Genomic DNA, 16,826 nt, shown 5'->3' on the forward strand with positions numbered 1-16,826 from the left:
GCACCTGTAATAGTAGTCGAAGGCCCCGTGACGGCTGTGGACTACATGAAAATTATTGTGGACCACCTTTATGATTCCATGGTAGATGTTTTCTCCGACGGCGATGGCATCTTCCAGCAGGATGTCTCTCCGTATCATGAAGACGGGATCGTGCACAGTGTTCGTCACTTAAAACTTCCGGGTTGACAGGCCGTGGTCGATACGTAACACGTTCACCTATCTTTCCGTGTCCGTGTGCAGCAGACTTCCGCGGAGGTGATGCGGCGAACTGTAATCAAAACTAGAGGACCGCCGAATAGGTAGGCAGTATAGAGGGCACCACAGTCCATCACGTGACGCCAGCTATAATACACTACTGGCCATTTAAATTCCTGCACCACGAAGATGACGTGCTACAGACGCGAAATTTAACCGATAGGAAAAAGATGCTGTGATATGCAAATGATTAGCTTTTCAGAGCATCCACATAAGCTTGGCGCCGGTGGCGACACCTACAACGTGCTGACATGAGGAAAGTTTCCAACCGATTTCTCATACACAAACAACAGTTGACCGGCGTTGACTGGTCAAACGTTGTTGTGATGCCTCGTGTAAGGAGGAGAAATGCGTACCATCACGTATCCGACTTTGATAAAGGTCGGATTGTAGCCTATCGCGATTGCGTTTTAACGTATCGCGACGTTGCTGCTGGCGTTGGTCGAGATCCAGTGACTGTTAGCGAATATGGAATCGCTGGGTTCAGGAGGGTAATACGGAACGCCGTGCTGGATCCCATCGGCCTCGTATCACTAGCAGTCGAGATGACAGGCATCTTAACCGCATGGCTGTAACGGATCGTGCAGCCACGTCTCGATCCCTGAGTCAACAGAATGGCGACGTTTGCAAGACAGCAACCATCTGCACGAACAGTTCGATGACGTTTGCAGCAGCATGGACTATCAGCTCGGAGACCATGGCTGCGGTTACCCTTGACGCTGCATCACAGACAGGAGCGCCTGCGATGGTGTACTCAACGACGAACCTGGTGCACGAATGGCAAAACATCATTTTTTCGGATGAATCCAGGTTCTGTTTACAGCATCATGATGGTCGCATCCGTGTTTGGTGACATCGCGGTGAACGCACATTGGCAGCGTGTATTCGTCATCGCCAGGCAGGCGTATACCCGGCGTGATGGTGTGGGGTGCCATTGGTTACACGTCACGATCACCTCTTGTTCGCATTTACGGCACTTTGAACAGTAGACGTTACCTTTCAGGTGTATTACGACCCGTGGCTGTATCCTTCATTCAATCCCTGTGAAACCCTACATTTCAGCATGATAATGCACGACCGCATGTTGCAGGTCCTCTACGGGCCTTTCTGGATACAGAAAATGTTCGACTGCTGCCCTGGCCGGCACATTCTCCACATCTCTCACCAATTGAAAAAGGTCTGGTCAATGGTGGCTGAGCAACTGGCTCGTCACAATACGCCAGTCATTACTCTTGATGAACTGTGGTATCGTGTTGAAGCCGCATAGGCAGCTGTACCTGTACACGCCATCCTAGCTCTGTTTGACTCAATGCCCAGGCGTATCAAGGCCGTTATTACGGCCAGAGGTGGTTGTTCAGGGTACTGATTTCTCAGGATCTATGCACCCAAACTGCGTGAAAATGTAATCACATGTCAGTTCTAGTATAATATATTTGTCCAATGAATACCCGTTTATCATCTGCATTTCTTCTTGGGGTAGCAATTTTAATGGCCACTAGTGTACTATCTCTGGTAGTGCCAACGTTCTCTGCTGAAAATAATCCTCTTCATTCTATCGGTACCATGTCAATACCCACATTTTATCTGCTTTGAAATCATCCTCTTTTCTGTTAAATTTTTTACAGTGTTTATAAATCTCAATGGCGTCTCTATATATGCGTGCGTGATAACGCGATATTCTCTGTATGACGCTCACTGAATTTTATTTCAAGACTACCCTTTTGGTACACATGTCCTGCTACGACTGATTTCTCCGTAGGCCCTAAAAGGCAGTTCCTCTTATGTTCAACTAAACGGGTGTAACACTTACCTTTGGGATACCAATATACACTCCTGGAAATGGAAAAAAGAACACATTGACACCGGTGTGTCAGACCCACCATACTTGCTCCGGACACTGCGAGAGGGCTGTACAAGCAATGATCACACGCACGGCACAGCGGACACACCAGGAACCGCGGTGTTGGCCGTCGAATGGCGCTAGCTGCGCAGCATTTGTGCACCGCCGCCGTCAGTGTCAGCCAGTTTGCCGTGGCATACGGAGCTCCATCGCGGTCTGTAACACTGGTAGCATGCCGCGACAGCGTGGACGTGAACCGTATGTGCAGTTGACGGACTTTGAGCGAGGGCGTATAGTGGGCATGCGGGAGGCCGGGTGGACGTACTGCCGAATTGCTCAACACGTGGGGCGTGAGGTCTCCACAGTACATCGATGTTGTCGCCAGTGGTCGGCAGAAGGTGCACGTGCCCGTCGACCTGGGACCGGACCGCAGCGACGCACGGATGCACGCCAAGACCGTAGGATCCTACGCAGTGCCGTAGGGGACCGCACCGCCACTTCCCAGCAAATTAGGGACACTGTTGCTCCTGGGGTATCGGCGAGGACCATTCGCAACCGTCTCCATGAAGCTGGGCTACGGTCCCGCACACCGTTAGGCCGTCTTCCGCTCACGCCCCAACATCGTGCAGCCCGCCTCCAGTGGTGTCGCGACAGGCGTGAATGGAGGGACGAATGGAGACGTGTCGTCTTCAGCGATGAGAGTCGCTTTTGCCTTGGTGCCAATGATGGTCGTATGCGTCTTTGGCGCCGTGCAGGTGAGCGCCACAATCAGGACTGCATACGACCGAGGCACACAGGGCCAACACTCGGCATCATGGTGTGGGGAGCGATCTCCTACACTGGCCGTACACCACTGGTGATCGTCGAGGGGACACTGAATAGTGCACGGTACCTCCAAACCGTCATCCAACCCATCGTTCTACCATTCCTAGACCGGCAAGGGAACTTGCTGTTCCAACAGGACAATGCACGTCCGCATGTATCCCGTGCCACCCAACGTGCTCTAGAAGGTGTAAGTCAACTACCCTGGCTGGCCAGCAAGATCTCCGGATCTGTCCCCCATTGAGCATGTTTGGGACTGGATGAAGCGTCGTCTCACGCGGTCTGCACGTCCAGCACGAACGCTGGTCCAACTGAGGCGCCAGGTGGAAATGGCATGGCAAGCCGTTCCACAGGACTACATCCAGCATCTCTACGATCGTCTCCATGGGAGAATAGCAGCCTGCATAGCTGCGAAAGGTGGATATACACTGTACTAGTGCCGACATTGTGCGTGCTCTGTTGCCTGTGTCTATGTGCCTGTGGTTCTGTCAGTGTGATCATGTGATGTATCTGACCCCAGGAATGTGTCAATAAAGTTTCCCCTTCCTGGGACAATGAATTCACGGTGTTCTTATTTCAATTTCCAGGAGTGTATATTAGTCCGCAACTATAAGGAGTTTTATATGCTCCCAGAGTAACCAAAGTATGTTATATATGTTTTGCAGTTCTTAAATGTTATTTTAATTTCATCGTAAGTTTGAAAAATTTTTAACTCCATACTTACCCAATACTTTCACAACGCAATCTTGGTAACAAACAGAAGAAAAACTTTCCACTTGGACGGCCATTTTGCCTCTTTCATCCTGATTCTCTCCCTACGGCCAAGAGACCGATCCATCTCCTTGTCAGAATAAGTAACCTTCTTAAAGAACCTCATCTTGTAAATAAAACGGTTCACGAATTTTGTGAGTCCTATGCATCAAGGCTTTTGTGGCACCTCATTTTTGTCTGGGGTTGTGGTTAGAATGTTTATAAAGGTAACGATTGGTGTGTGTGGATTTTATATGCACCTTTTGGCCCGACGTCTCATCCACTCGTTTCATTACATTCACAAAATTAAGTTGCCCATTGCTCTCCATGTCCACAGTAAACTGGATTTTTTGGTTGATATTAAGGTGTATCAAGAAGGCATTCAACTCTTCTGCACAATGTATCACGTAAGTATCATCAGCATAGCGATCCAACCTAGCTGGTCTTTTTCTAGCAGCCATTGAAGTTGACCATAAGAGCTGAACCTAAGACGAACTGCCGTCCTGGACATATGGAAAAATCAGCTATAGCAGAACGTGTGTACTAAGAGTGTATTTATGAAATAAAATTCAGTGAGATGAGCATCATATCGAAAACATTTCATTATCATGCACGCAGGTATAGAGAGGTTTATACGGTTTATAAACGCCGTAATAAATTGAATAGGAAAGAGGAAGGCTTCAAAAAATGGTTCAAATGGCTCTGAGCACTATGGGACTCAACTGCTGAGGTCATTAGTCCCCTAGAACTTAGAACTAGTTAAACCTAACTAACCTAAAGACATCACAAACATCCATGCCCGAGGCAGGATTCGAACCTGCGACCGTAGCGGTCTTGCGGTTCCAGACTGCAGCGCCTTTAACCGCACGGCCACTTCGGCCGGCGGAAGGCTTCAAATTAGATAAAATAGGGATGTCGACTTACATCGACAGAGTGACAATCGATTACTTCCAACCGAGAAAGTCAACACTACCACGGATAACTGTCAATGAAATTTACTAACAGCCGTGTATCTGAAGATGTTATTTTATTTTGAAGGCTACCAGTTTCAGCATTTCAGTATGCCATCTTCAGGCCCCTTATGCATCTCCAAACAAACGAAAATGTCATATAGAGCCATATATCTCTGGATGTCGTGAATTCAATCGTTACACTAGTGCCTCATTCGAAGACTTGCTATCAAGTCTTCGAATGAAGCATTAGTGTAACGATTGAATTCACGGCGTCCAGAGATTTATGGCTCTATATGACATTAAGTTTATTTGGAGAGATGCATACTGGGTTCAAAAATGGTTCAAATGGCTCTGATCACTATGGGACTTAACATCTGTGGTAATCAGTCCCCTAGAACTTAGAACTCCTTAAACGTAACTAACCTAAGGACATCACACACAACCATGCCTGAGGCAGGATTCGAACCTGCGACCGTAGCGGTCACGCGCTTCCAGACTGAAGCGCCTAGAACCGCACGGCCACACCGGCCGGCGATGCATATTGGACCTGAAGATGGCATATTGAAATAAAATAAAATAACATCTTAAGATACACGGTGTTGGTGAATTTCATTGACATTGGCAGTTGCTTAACCAGCCGACGTCCCGTGTTCATGATGGACCAACAGAGGCCTACCAAAGGCAGTCTCGTGATAGACTGTGGTGTCCCCTATACTGCCTATATAATCGGCGCTCTCTCGAGTTTGTGACTGCAAAAAATTTTCACATGTGTGTGAAATCTTATGGGACTTAACTGCTAAGGTCATCAGTCTCTAAGCTTACACACTACGTAACCTAAATTATCCTAAGGACAAACACACACACACACCCATGCCCGAGGGAGGACTCGAACTTCCACAGGGACCAGCCGCACAGTCCATGACTGCAGCGCCTCAGACCGTTCGGCTAATCACGCGCGGCTTGTGACGGCAGTTCGCCGCTTCACCTCAAGTTTTTCACATCGACCACGGACTATCAGCTTGGAAGTTTTAAGCGACGTTAACACGGGCCATGAAAACCTATACTGTGTGATAGCGCTACAGTGGTGTAAGAAACATGTATTAGACAGTATGAAAGTTGTGCCGTCTTCACTACTGAATTTCTGGTGTCATCTTTTCCTTCAATGCCTGCAGGTACCTAGAAAGCGAGGATCGCCTTTGTGGTTGTCAAAAATGGTTGAAATGGCTCTAACAAGGGGAGGCCGCCAATTGTGAAATTCAGATTCGATTCATACTGCGCATAATAAAAGCTCATGGCCGGAGGTGTAATGTGGCAAAGCTCCAAGATGCGCTTCTCAGCCGTTGTCGAGAAAATCGACAGTTAAAAGAAACCGCTGCGGTGAAATACTCTCTACGATTAACGATTTTCTACAGCGTCGTGGCGCAGCGGTAAGCGCTCGGGTTCGTAATCCGAAGGTCGCCGGATCGAATCTCTCGCCATGCAATTTTTTTTATTATTAGTTTTTTGTAATTCAAATATATATATGAATTGCTTATGCATGTGGGTGAAGGCGGATCGCTCTCCAATTGTACCGCCTCCGTACAGCTCTCACGTCCGTACCGATTTTCGACGATGTTAAAAGTTGCACTAGGGACCGCATCTACCTTCTTTCGAAGTTAGCAGGCAACTACGCTGTTACGCGGCGGTTCGTTTAGGCCCATTCAACATCTGTCCTTCAAGTGTAACGAGCGAGTAACGGAGTTTATATTTCGTACCTGCCACAGCAAATTTGTGTTCGTGGGGTCTCTATTCTAATTCGAACGTTTGACTTACGCTATACGTATTCGTTTCGGAATATCGTTTCTACGTCTTCCATTAACTATACGTGGTTAACATTATGAGGACAATTAATAACAAATAATAACATTTATGAAATACAACTTTGTTTGCGGAAAACATAATGATGTTCGAAGTCGCCAGTTTTTCCACGACAAACGACTTTCAACAACTTATTACATGCATAATTGTTGCAACAGATTGCCGGGAATTATATATATGTGTGTGTGTGTGTGTGTACTTACACACATTTGAATTACAAAAAACAAATACTAAAAAAAGGTTGCACGCCCGAGATTCGATCCGGTGACCTTTGGATTACAGACCCGAGCGCTTACCGCTGCGCCACGACGCTGTAGAAAGTCATTAATCGTAGAGAGTATTTCACCGCAGCGGTTTCTTTTAACTGTCGATTTTCTCGACAACGGCTGAGAAGTGCATCTTGGTGCTTTGCCACATTACACCTCTGGCCATGAGCTTTTATTATGCGCAGTATGAATCGAATCTGGATTTCACAATTGGCGGCGTCCCCTTGTAAGCACTATGGGACTTAACATCTGAGGTCATGAGTCCCCTAGACTTAGAATTACGTCAACCTAAATAACCTAAGGACATCACACACATTCATGCCCGAGGCAGGATTCGATCCTCCGACCATAGCAGCAGCGCGGTTCCGGACTGAAGCGCCTAGAACCGCTCGGCCACAGCTTCTGTTTGTCTTGAAAGACGTGCCTAACGACACGGTTTTCGCTAAAAGGCTTGGCACCGCAGTTTAGTAGCGATGGCAATAGGACACTCTCCGCGACTGATGGAGGAATAGAGGGCAACGCTAACCTGTCGGCAAATTATCTTCACGTAGTCTCTTGATATTGATTGTCGTACAGACTTCCGCAAAGAGGACTAGAAATAGGCATCCCTGACGTAGAGAAATAGCTGAAAGATTTGAAAACAAATATAAAGTAAATCGCCTGGTCCGTATGGAATCTCAGTTCAGTTTCACACAAAGTACTCTGCAACTCTGCAGCATTGGCCCCTTACGTTTACCACGAATCTCTCGTCCAGCGCTAAGTCCCAAATAACTGGAAAAGAGAGCTGCTGGTATGTATATAAGATGGGTAAAAGAACGGAGCCGCATAATCACAGACCAATATCTTTAACATCGGTTTACTGCAGAGTTCTTGAACACTTTCTGAGTTCAAATATAACAAATTTCCTTGAGACAGGAAAGCTTCTATCCACATATCACCACGGATATAGAAAGCATTGCTCGTGCGAAACTAAGTTTGTCTTTTTTTCGCATGATATCCTACAAACCATGGACAGAGGGCTACAGGCCGATTCTATGTCCTTATATTTCCGGAAAGCTTTTGACACGGTGAGTGGCTCAAAGATGTTTTAACTAATAGAACCCAATACGTAGGCCTCGGCGTAGAGTGTACATCAGAGACAAGGGTATCGTCAGGAGAGCCCCAGGGTAATATGATAGGACCGCTCTTATTTTCCGTATGCATAAATGATCTGGCGGACTGGACGAACAGCAAATTACGACTACTTGTCGATGAAGCTTCAGTATACTGGAGGGTGTAGTCCTTGACTGACTGTAGGGGCACACAGAATGACTTAGAATTTACAGTTGACGTGGTGATTGGCAGCTTACACTGAATATAGAAAAATATACATTAATGCGGATGAGTAGGAAAAACAGCGTTCGAATAGAGCGTTAGTAATGTGCTGCTCGAGACAGTCACATCGATTAAAGGTCTAGGCGTACGTTGCAAACCAATAAGAAATGGAATGAGAACGTCAAGTTGATGGTCGGGAAGGCGAATACTCGACTTCGTTTTGCGTAGAAAATTTTGGAAAAGTGTAGCTCATCGGTAAAGGAGACGGCATATGGAACCTCAGTGCGACCCATTTTTGAGTACTGGTCGAGAGTTTGGGATCCTCATCAGGTCGTATTAAAGGAAGACATCGAAGTAATTCGCATTTGTTCTGCTAGATTTGTTACTGGTAGGTTCGATCAGCACGAAACTATTACGGAAGTGCTTGCTGAACTCAAATGGGAATCTCTGGACGGAAGGCGACGCTCTTCTCGCAAGGCGCTATTGCGGAAACTTGTGGAACCGGAATTTGAGGCCGACTGCAGATTGATTCTACTGCCATGTATATTTCGCTTAAGAACCACGAAGATAAGATGAGAGAAATTAGAGCTCGTTCGGAGCCTAAGAACAGTCCTTGTTCCCTCGCGGTATTTGCGAATATAACAGGTAGGGAATGTACGTGATGCCTTCCGCCACGCACCGTACTATGGAGTATGTACGCAGATGTAGATATATAGATATAGCCACTTGGGGTCCATCGAAACCCTCACTTAAAACATACAAGGGAAATCGCTGATACGATGCCGACTTACATGGTGATCAACAACGGCTACGACAAATTTGCTTCTTGTCAAGAAAAACGAGAAATTGAAACATTTATGTTTCGTTCATAGCAGTTAATGCAGTGCCTACAGAAAATAACGTATGCTCGTCACGGCTGGAATGCGCCAGTGGTTGGAACGACGTACTGTGGCAGCAATGGAGGACGTGGATCCAGCATATTTGATGTATTTCTCCCGCTAAAGTAATTTTCTGATCAGTCGTCTGAATTCTCTGAACATCTTTGACGACAACAAACTCTGCGCAATAATTTTTTGCGTCTGGATCGTTCTGGAACGTTACTAGCGAGCACGTGACCAAAGATACATACGGAAGAATGCCGGCTATGCAGTGATCAAACAGTGGCGCATTCTGGTGTTTCTTCGCCGCAAATTGCTGGTGATTTACTGCCAAGAGCCAGTTTTGCGTCACATTATGTTCTTTCCATTTAACGTTCCTGACAGTGATCTAATTCCTCTGCAGCTCTCTATAAGACCAGAGCGCAAAGTCTGATCGGTAATGACAGTGTCTTTAATACGTCATTCCAGAGATTTGTTAAAATAAAAGTAGTTGCATAATCACATCCTTTAGTAACTGGAATTGTTTGATACGATGGTTCTCACCTATATTATAGTGCATGATAAAAGTTATAAATGAAAAGTACAATATTGTATAAGTTGTACTGTGTTAATCCATTCTGTTAACCAAAATTCAGCTTTCAAAAGTACCATCAGAGTGTAACTGTCATTGTTAGAGAGGGTACTATATTTGTCAACAACACTGTGAAAGATGAGATACAGGCTCGAGCTTGTTCTACCACTAAGCGACAGAAGGATCATTTAACACGATAAAATGTGCTACCATAGCGCAATTTATCCGTCTTTTACGGTACACTGCTGAAACAAACTGCAACACATTCGGTTTGACAAATGTTTGCAATGTAAAATTACGCTAAAGTAACGTCAAGAGGAACATCCGGCTCTGCAAATAAAGCCATAGAGATCACACAATATATTTGGATAAAGCACTGATTGAAAAGATGTTATCGTGAGTACTCATCTAAAAGTGGTATGCATAACTATCACAACGAAATTTCACTCAGGTGAATTTTATGTTCCCGACAGTTAAGTTTGACAGTGTGAGTGCTCTTATTCACGATACATTCTTTCGACAGAAGGAGAAATTAGATATGTGAGTGTAGCTCTAACCCCAAATTACAAAGAAAAATTTTCACAACGTATCATTATCTTCTCGGACTAAATCCTTTAGACAAATGAACAAATTTATACTTGAGAAAGGTTTCAAATAGGCTCCTTCCCACCCTCCACCATAAAAAATATATACAATGAAGTTAGAACCTGAATATGCTTTAACTGAAGACATTACTGAAAAACATTTTGTTCATGTACTAAGAACAGGCTCAACATTTGAGTGTAATTCTACACAAATTTTGGATTTCCACTACCTTAAGATTTTTTGGAGGAAATTATAACAAAAAGATATCATTGCAACAAAATCATGTAAAAGCAACACTATTATGCTTTTGATCAAGCATGAATGTTTGAAAAAGTCAATGATTTCCTATTTCCTACATGTTTCCTAGTCCTTCCCAAAGACCATATTAAGTTATTCAAAGATTGGGTTCAATGTGTAGCTAATTGTTTCAAAAGAATATTTCCTGATCTTGAAGGAAAACTAACACCTAAGATATTGCCTGTGGACCATATGGGCTTCCAAAACTACACAAGCAACGTGTACCCACCTGTCGAGTTGTATCTTTATTTACAGCTCCAACCTACATAATGGCAATTAAATTGGACCCGTTAATTATTAGTAAGGGAAAATTCAAATCAAAGGGTGGTTTTTCAAACTAAGCAGATATTGAAAATAAATTAAAAGATCTCCCAATCTCCCAAGGTGCTAAACTAGCATCCTTCAATGTCTATAATTTGTTTTCCAACATACTATGAGGGACTGTACTGACATTTTGACAGAGCTCATAATATCAACCTTGATGAAGTGAAAGACCAGTTACACATGCTTATCGCAAAACTATTTCCATTTCCGAAGGACTCTGTATAAATTATACAGTTACATGGCTTAGCTATGGGGTTCCCTCTTAGTCCAATTTTCGCTGTATATGAGCAATTTTGAATACCATTTTTTGAATAAAGAAAGCTTGAGTGCAAATGTATACTGGTTCAGATGTGTAGGTGATGTAGAGGAATACACAAACACAGTTTCAAAATGTTTAGAAATACTACAGTTACAGACATTAATACCTTCTTGTACACAACAAGTAACATACAAACATGCAGCTTTACACTCAATGGTGTAACATATCTTATCTGTTCCCAAGTCCAAAGAAGATTTCCAATCAAATCTACAAGCTTATTGCCTGAACCAATGACTACAACTCTATCCTGACTGACCACATTCGTCTTAGGAAACAGAAACTGAAAATAATGCCCCTACCCTGTGCTCCCTCTGCTGCTCCTACCAGCCTTTACAGGGAATCGTGTTCAATGTCACACCGAGGACAGGTACCACAGAGTGTAGCCAAAACAATGAAATCTAGCAACTATAGCGTTTCCTGCTACGTGAGGAACTTCGAACCCATGGTATTTTTAATGACAAAGGTAAGACCCATTTACCAACCAACAGCGGAATATACGAAGCTGTGCCGTGTTGAACGTCACGGTTGATTTCTCCACCACCAGAAGTTCTTTTAGAGCATGCCACGGTCACGCGACGAGAGGGCAAATGACTTGGACTCGCGACGGACGAGATCACTGCCGTGGCTGACCTGGGGACAGCGCGGACGGCGGTACTCAGTCAGTTGGAGCGACTGGAGCCAACGACATCTTCCGAGGTCGGCACCGTCGCCGTAAATGGATTGGAGAGAAGCCAGCAGTGCACCTTCTGGGGCCAGACTGGCTCAGTGGCCCAGGTGTCTGCAGCAGCGGCCTCGGTTTGAAATTGTTGGAGCTAATCAGTCGCTGTAGTGACACAAAGAAGACAGTTCTGGATGGAGCCAAGTCCAGTGGCCTCAAGAGGCTGGTGTGCAGGACATTTACCGGACGAGTCAGCGTGGGAGGTGCTGCCGTTGGACAACAACCTTGTGGCGCTGTTGCTGCCTTTCCTGGCCGGATGCACAACAGTTCCAATGGGGGCGAAAGAATGACTCCTGTATGTCACAAGCAGCACGAGCTGAGTGCTTTCTCAGCTAACGGTGACAGCCTGGAGGTATTGTGACTGAGGCGGAGCACCGTGTTATGTGCGAAGCGTGCACTGAATGTTGCCAGCTCGCAGCAACTTCCTGAACGGAAATCTGCGGTTGCTATGTAACTAGTTGATTGTTATTTGTAGCATACAGAGTGTACGGGAGTGTGAGCATACACATATTATTGACACTCGCAGATAATGCGACAGGCATAATTTTCTGAAGAAGGTCACTAAGTGCCTTAGACCGGTAAAGAAATTAAATTTCTTTTATGCAACTGGTTGCTTATTATTTCATTATATACTGCTGAAGATGGATAAAATACTTAAGTCGGGAGCTTGGTAGTGTTGTGGACAGCTTGTGTTTTAGTTGTCTGGTAATAGTAGCAATAAGTGATCAAGATGCCGTTAGAGGCAATAGCAGTGTAAGTTTCACACGTAGTATTTTTGGTTATAAACGAGAGCCAGGCTTTGCAAGTGGTTATGTCGTTGCCCAATAGTGCAAAAAGAGCAGTACCGAAAGTGTTCTACATCTGAGTGTGTGTGTGTGTGTTCTGTTTTTGTTATAAGGATGATTGTGCTATTAGTTAATTTGGCCTTCCTTAAAGTTCTTTGGAGCTATAGAAAAGTATAGTTTGTTTTACTGCAAGTGGTTTTCTATTCTATGTGAAGTTTGAATGCTTAATAAAATAATTCTTAAACTAACTCCAGTGCAAAAAATTACTTGTCTTGATTGTGACAAGCGTTATATTTCCCAGTGAGGCAGACGCGTAGCAACTACTTTGCCTGAAAATGAACGCAGCTGGAGGTAGCAAAATTATGACTCCACATTTTCTTCGTGTGTAGTTAATGAGGGCTGCAGCTATAAGACACTTCTGAAACAAACGCTAGAAAACTTAATACGTTGGAAACCATGCAAATCGAGAAACATCTCCTCCACATTCCCTTCTTCGAAACTTCATCTAATCCTTACACAGAGTTCCATTCCATTCTTCCATTTCTTCCTGTCTTTATTTATTTATTTTATTGTGATTGCCTATGTACTGCACATACGCTGCTCTTAAACTGTTAATTCCTTGCTGTATTTCTCTATCATCTTCCATATGTAACACCTCGTCAAGCTATTCTTCAGTGCTCTTGTCATTACTAAATTCATTTTATTGGGGCTGTTCAAGTAATGCAAACTGTTGAAAAGGCACTGTTTTTTATAGTTCAGCGTTAATTTTTTTTCTAATTTGCTCCCGTAATATTTATTTACTGTTGCACTTGTAGTATCTTAAATTGTATTAGCGCTCCATTCTCAAAAATACCTTTACCTCTGTGTCGTAGCCCACTCTCTATGAGTACTATATTTTTTAAATGTACATCTACATCTACATCTACATCTATACTCCGCGAGCCACCTTACGGTGTGTGGCGGAGGGTACTTATTGTACCACTATCTGATCCCCCCTTCCCTGTTCCATTCACGAATTGTGCGTGGGAAGAACGACTGCTTGTAAGTCTCCGTATTTGCTCTAATTTCTCGGATCTTTTCGTTGTGATCATTACGCGAGATATATGTGGGCGGTAGTAATATGTTGCCCATCTCTTCCCGGAATGTGCTCTCTCGTAATTTCGATAATAAACCTCTCCGTATTGCGTAGCGCCTTTCTTGAAGTGTCCGCCACTGGAGCTTGTTCAGCATCTCCGTAACGCTCTCGCGCTGACTAAATGTCCCCACGACGAATCGCGCTGCTTTTCGCTGGATCATGTCTATCTCTTCTATTAATCCAACCTGGTAAGGGTCCCATACTGATGAGCAATACTCAAGAATCGGACGAACAAGCGTTTTGTAAGCTACTTCTTTCGTCGATGAGTCACATTTTCTTAGAATTCTTCCTATGAATCTCAACCTGGCGCCTGCTTTTCCCACTATTTGTTTTATGTGATCATTCCACTTCAGATCGCTCCGGATAGTAGCTCCTAAGTATTTTACGGTCGTTACCGCTTCCAATGATTTACCACCTATGGCATAATCGTACTGGAATGGATTTCTGCCCCTATGTATGCGCATTATATTACATTTATCTACGTTTAGGGAAAGCTGCCAGCTGTCGCACCATTCATTAATCCTCTGCAGGTCTTCCTGGAGTACGTACGAGTCTTCTGATGTTGCTACTTTCTTGTAGACAACCGTGTCATCTGCAAATAGCCTCACGGAGCTACCGATGTTGTCAACTAAGTCATTTATGTATATTGTAAACAATAAAGGTCCTATCACGCTTCCTTGCGGTACTCCCGAAATTACCTCTACATCTGCAGATTTTGAACCGTTAAGAATGACATGTTGTGTTCTTTCTTCTAGGAAATCCTGAATCCAATCACAAACCTGGTCCGATATTCCGTAAGCTCGTATTTTTTTCACTAAACGAATATTATACGTGTGGTATCATTTAATGATTCCACCTCATGGGCGTTATAGCAATGCAATTGCTAGTTTCCTTCTGACACCTGACACTGATAGCGGTTGCGCGGGACCTGGCGGCCCCAATCGTGCGCTCTCGCCAAGTCGCAGCACCATCAGGTCTGTACTTCGAGTGCCGCTACCGCTGCAATATAGGACAGCGAGCGACAGCTCAGCCATGTGGTTGGAGCCAGTTGACTGCGGGACACCACGCAGACGCCACATAGTCGCAGCTTCAACATCAACATTGTTGCTATTGTATGAGCTGCACTCTATTCCTTGTTGCATCACACATGATGAGTCTTCGTACGTTTGGAGAAACACAAGTTACTGAAATATTCTGTATATTGTGTTAACTTGCTCATTAATTTTTTCTGCTCCTGTCCAGCTTTCGTACGGCGACAATTGCAACACCAGTTAATAAGCCGAAAATCATTTACCAAGTAAATTGTCTGGTGACTTCAAAAAGTAAGTTACACATTATTATGGCAAGCAAAGTAATTTTATTGAATGCAGCACTACACTTCAAAATGCCGGAATTATATAACACTATTTTTCAACATAGTCAACAAAGTCTCTGTACACAGCGGCCCGAACATTCTACTAACCGTTACATTCCTCGAGATGGAATTATGATCCTCGGTACATGTACATGGGCATGGTTACCCTGCAATTCACACTTAAGTGCCTGGCAGAGGGTTCATCGAACCATTTTGATACTACTTCCCTACCATTCCACTCTCGAATGGCGCATCAGAAAAAGGAACACCTAAATCTTTCCGTTCGAGCTCTGATTTCTCTTCTTTTATTATGATGATCATTTCTCCCTACGTAGGTGGGTGTCAACAAAATATTTTCGCATTCGGAAGAGAAAGTTGATGACTGAAATTTCGTAAATAGATCTCGCCGCAAAGAAAACCGCCTTTGTTTCAGTGACTGCCACCCCAACTCGCGTATCATATGACACACTCACCCCTATTGCGCCTACGAAACGAGCTGCCCTTCTTTGCAGTTTTTCGAAGTCCTCCGTCAGTCCTACCTGGTAAGGATCCCACACCGCGCAGCAATATTCCAGCAGAAGACGGTGAGAGGCACCCACATGCCTCGCTCATACTGTGGCATCAAGCAGTCAGGCCTGCAAGATGAGTGGTCTGCCAAGCGAGTGGATTCATTCTTATTTATCGAGTAACATGAACTCTAGTACTCACACTTAAGTTACAAGTTATCCTCCTATATGATTAATACGCAACGGAAACACGCATCTGACTATCAGTAATTTACAGAACTCTGACTGTACACTACGCACTGGCAATACCACATTTTCTTTCTTTTTTATTTAACGGCTTTAGTCAACACGTGGCCACCGCACTGAATATGAATGGCGCACACATTATAAATTCGGGACATTATGACAACATACAATTCGAAGGAAAAGTCCACCAATCTTTTTCTTTTCACTATCTTATTTATTCCGATAAATTCTCTAACCTAAACACAAAAATTCTATAACCTACAACAATAACACATGAGAAACGGACAAGTGTAATGTAGGCTGCCTCTTTAGTGGGATTGTCGCATCTTCTAAGTGTTCTTCCAAAAAAGCGCAGTCTTTGTTTTGCCCTCTCCACAATATTATCTATGTGGTCTTTCCAATTTAAGTTGCTCGTAATTGTAATTCCTAAGTATTTAGTTTCATTGACAACCCTTACATTTGTGCGATTTATCGTATACCCAGAATGTATCGGATTTCTTTTAGTACCTATGTGGATGACCTCCCACTTTTCTTTGTTTAGTGCCAATTTCCACTTTTCGCACCATACAGAAATTCTCTCTAGGTCATTTTCTAATTGGAATTGATCGTCTGATGATTTCACTATACGGTAAATTATAGTGTCATCTGTAAACAATCCAAGGGGGATGCTTAGAGTATCACCTAGATCATTTATATAAATCAGGAACGCCAGGTATCACTTCTATTCTATTCGATGATTTACCGTCTATCACTACGATCTGCGACCTCTCTAAGAGGAAATCATGAATCCAGTCACACAACTGAGACGATACTCCATATGCACGCAATTTGATTAATAGTCGCTTGTAAGGGACGGTATCAAAAGCCTTCTGGAAATATCGGAATATGGAATCGATCTGAGATCCCTTGTCGACAGTACTCATTACTTCATGGGAATAAAGAGCTAGCTGCGTTGCGCAAGAACGATATTTTCGGAATCCGTGTTGGTTATGTATCAATAAGTCGTTTTCTTCAAGGTGATTCATAATGTTCGAGTGCAGTATACGCTCCA

The sequence above is a fragment of the Schistocerca nitens genome, chromosome 9 (assembly GCF_023898315.1).
Source record: "Schistocerca nitens isolate TAMUIC-IGC-003100 chromosome 9, iqSchNite1.1, whole genome shotgun sequence".
Classification (NCBI taxonomy): domain Eukaryota; kingdom Metazoa; phylum Arthropoda; class Insecta; order Orthoptera; family Acrididae; genus Schistocerca; species Schistocerca nitens.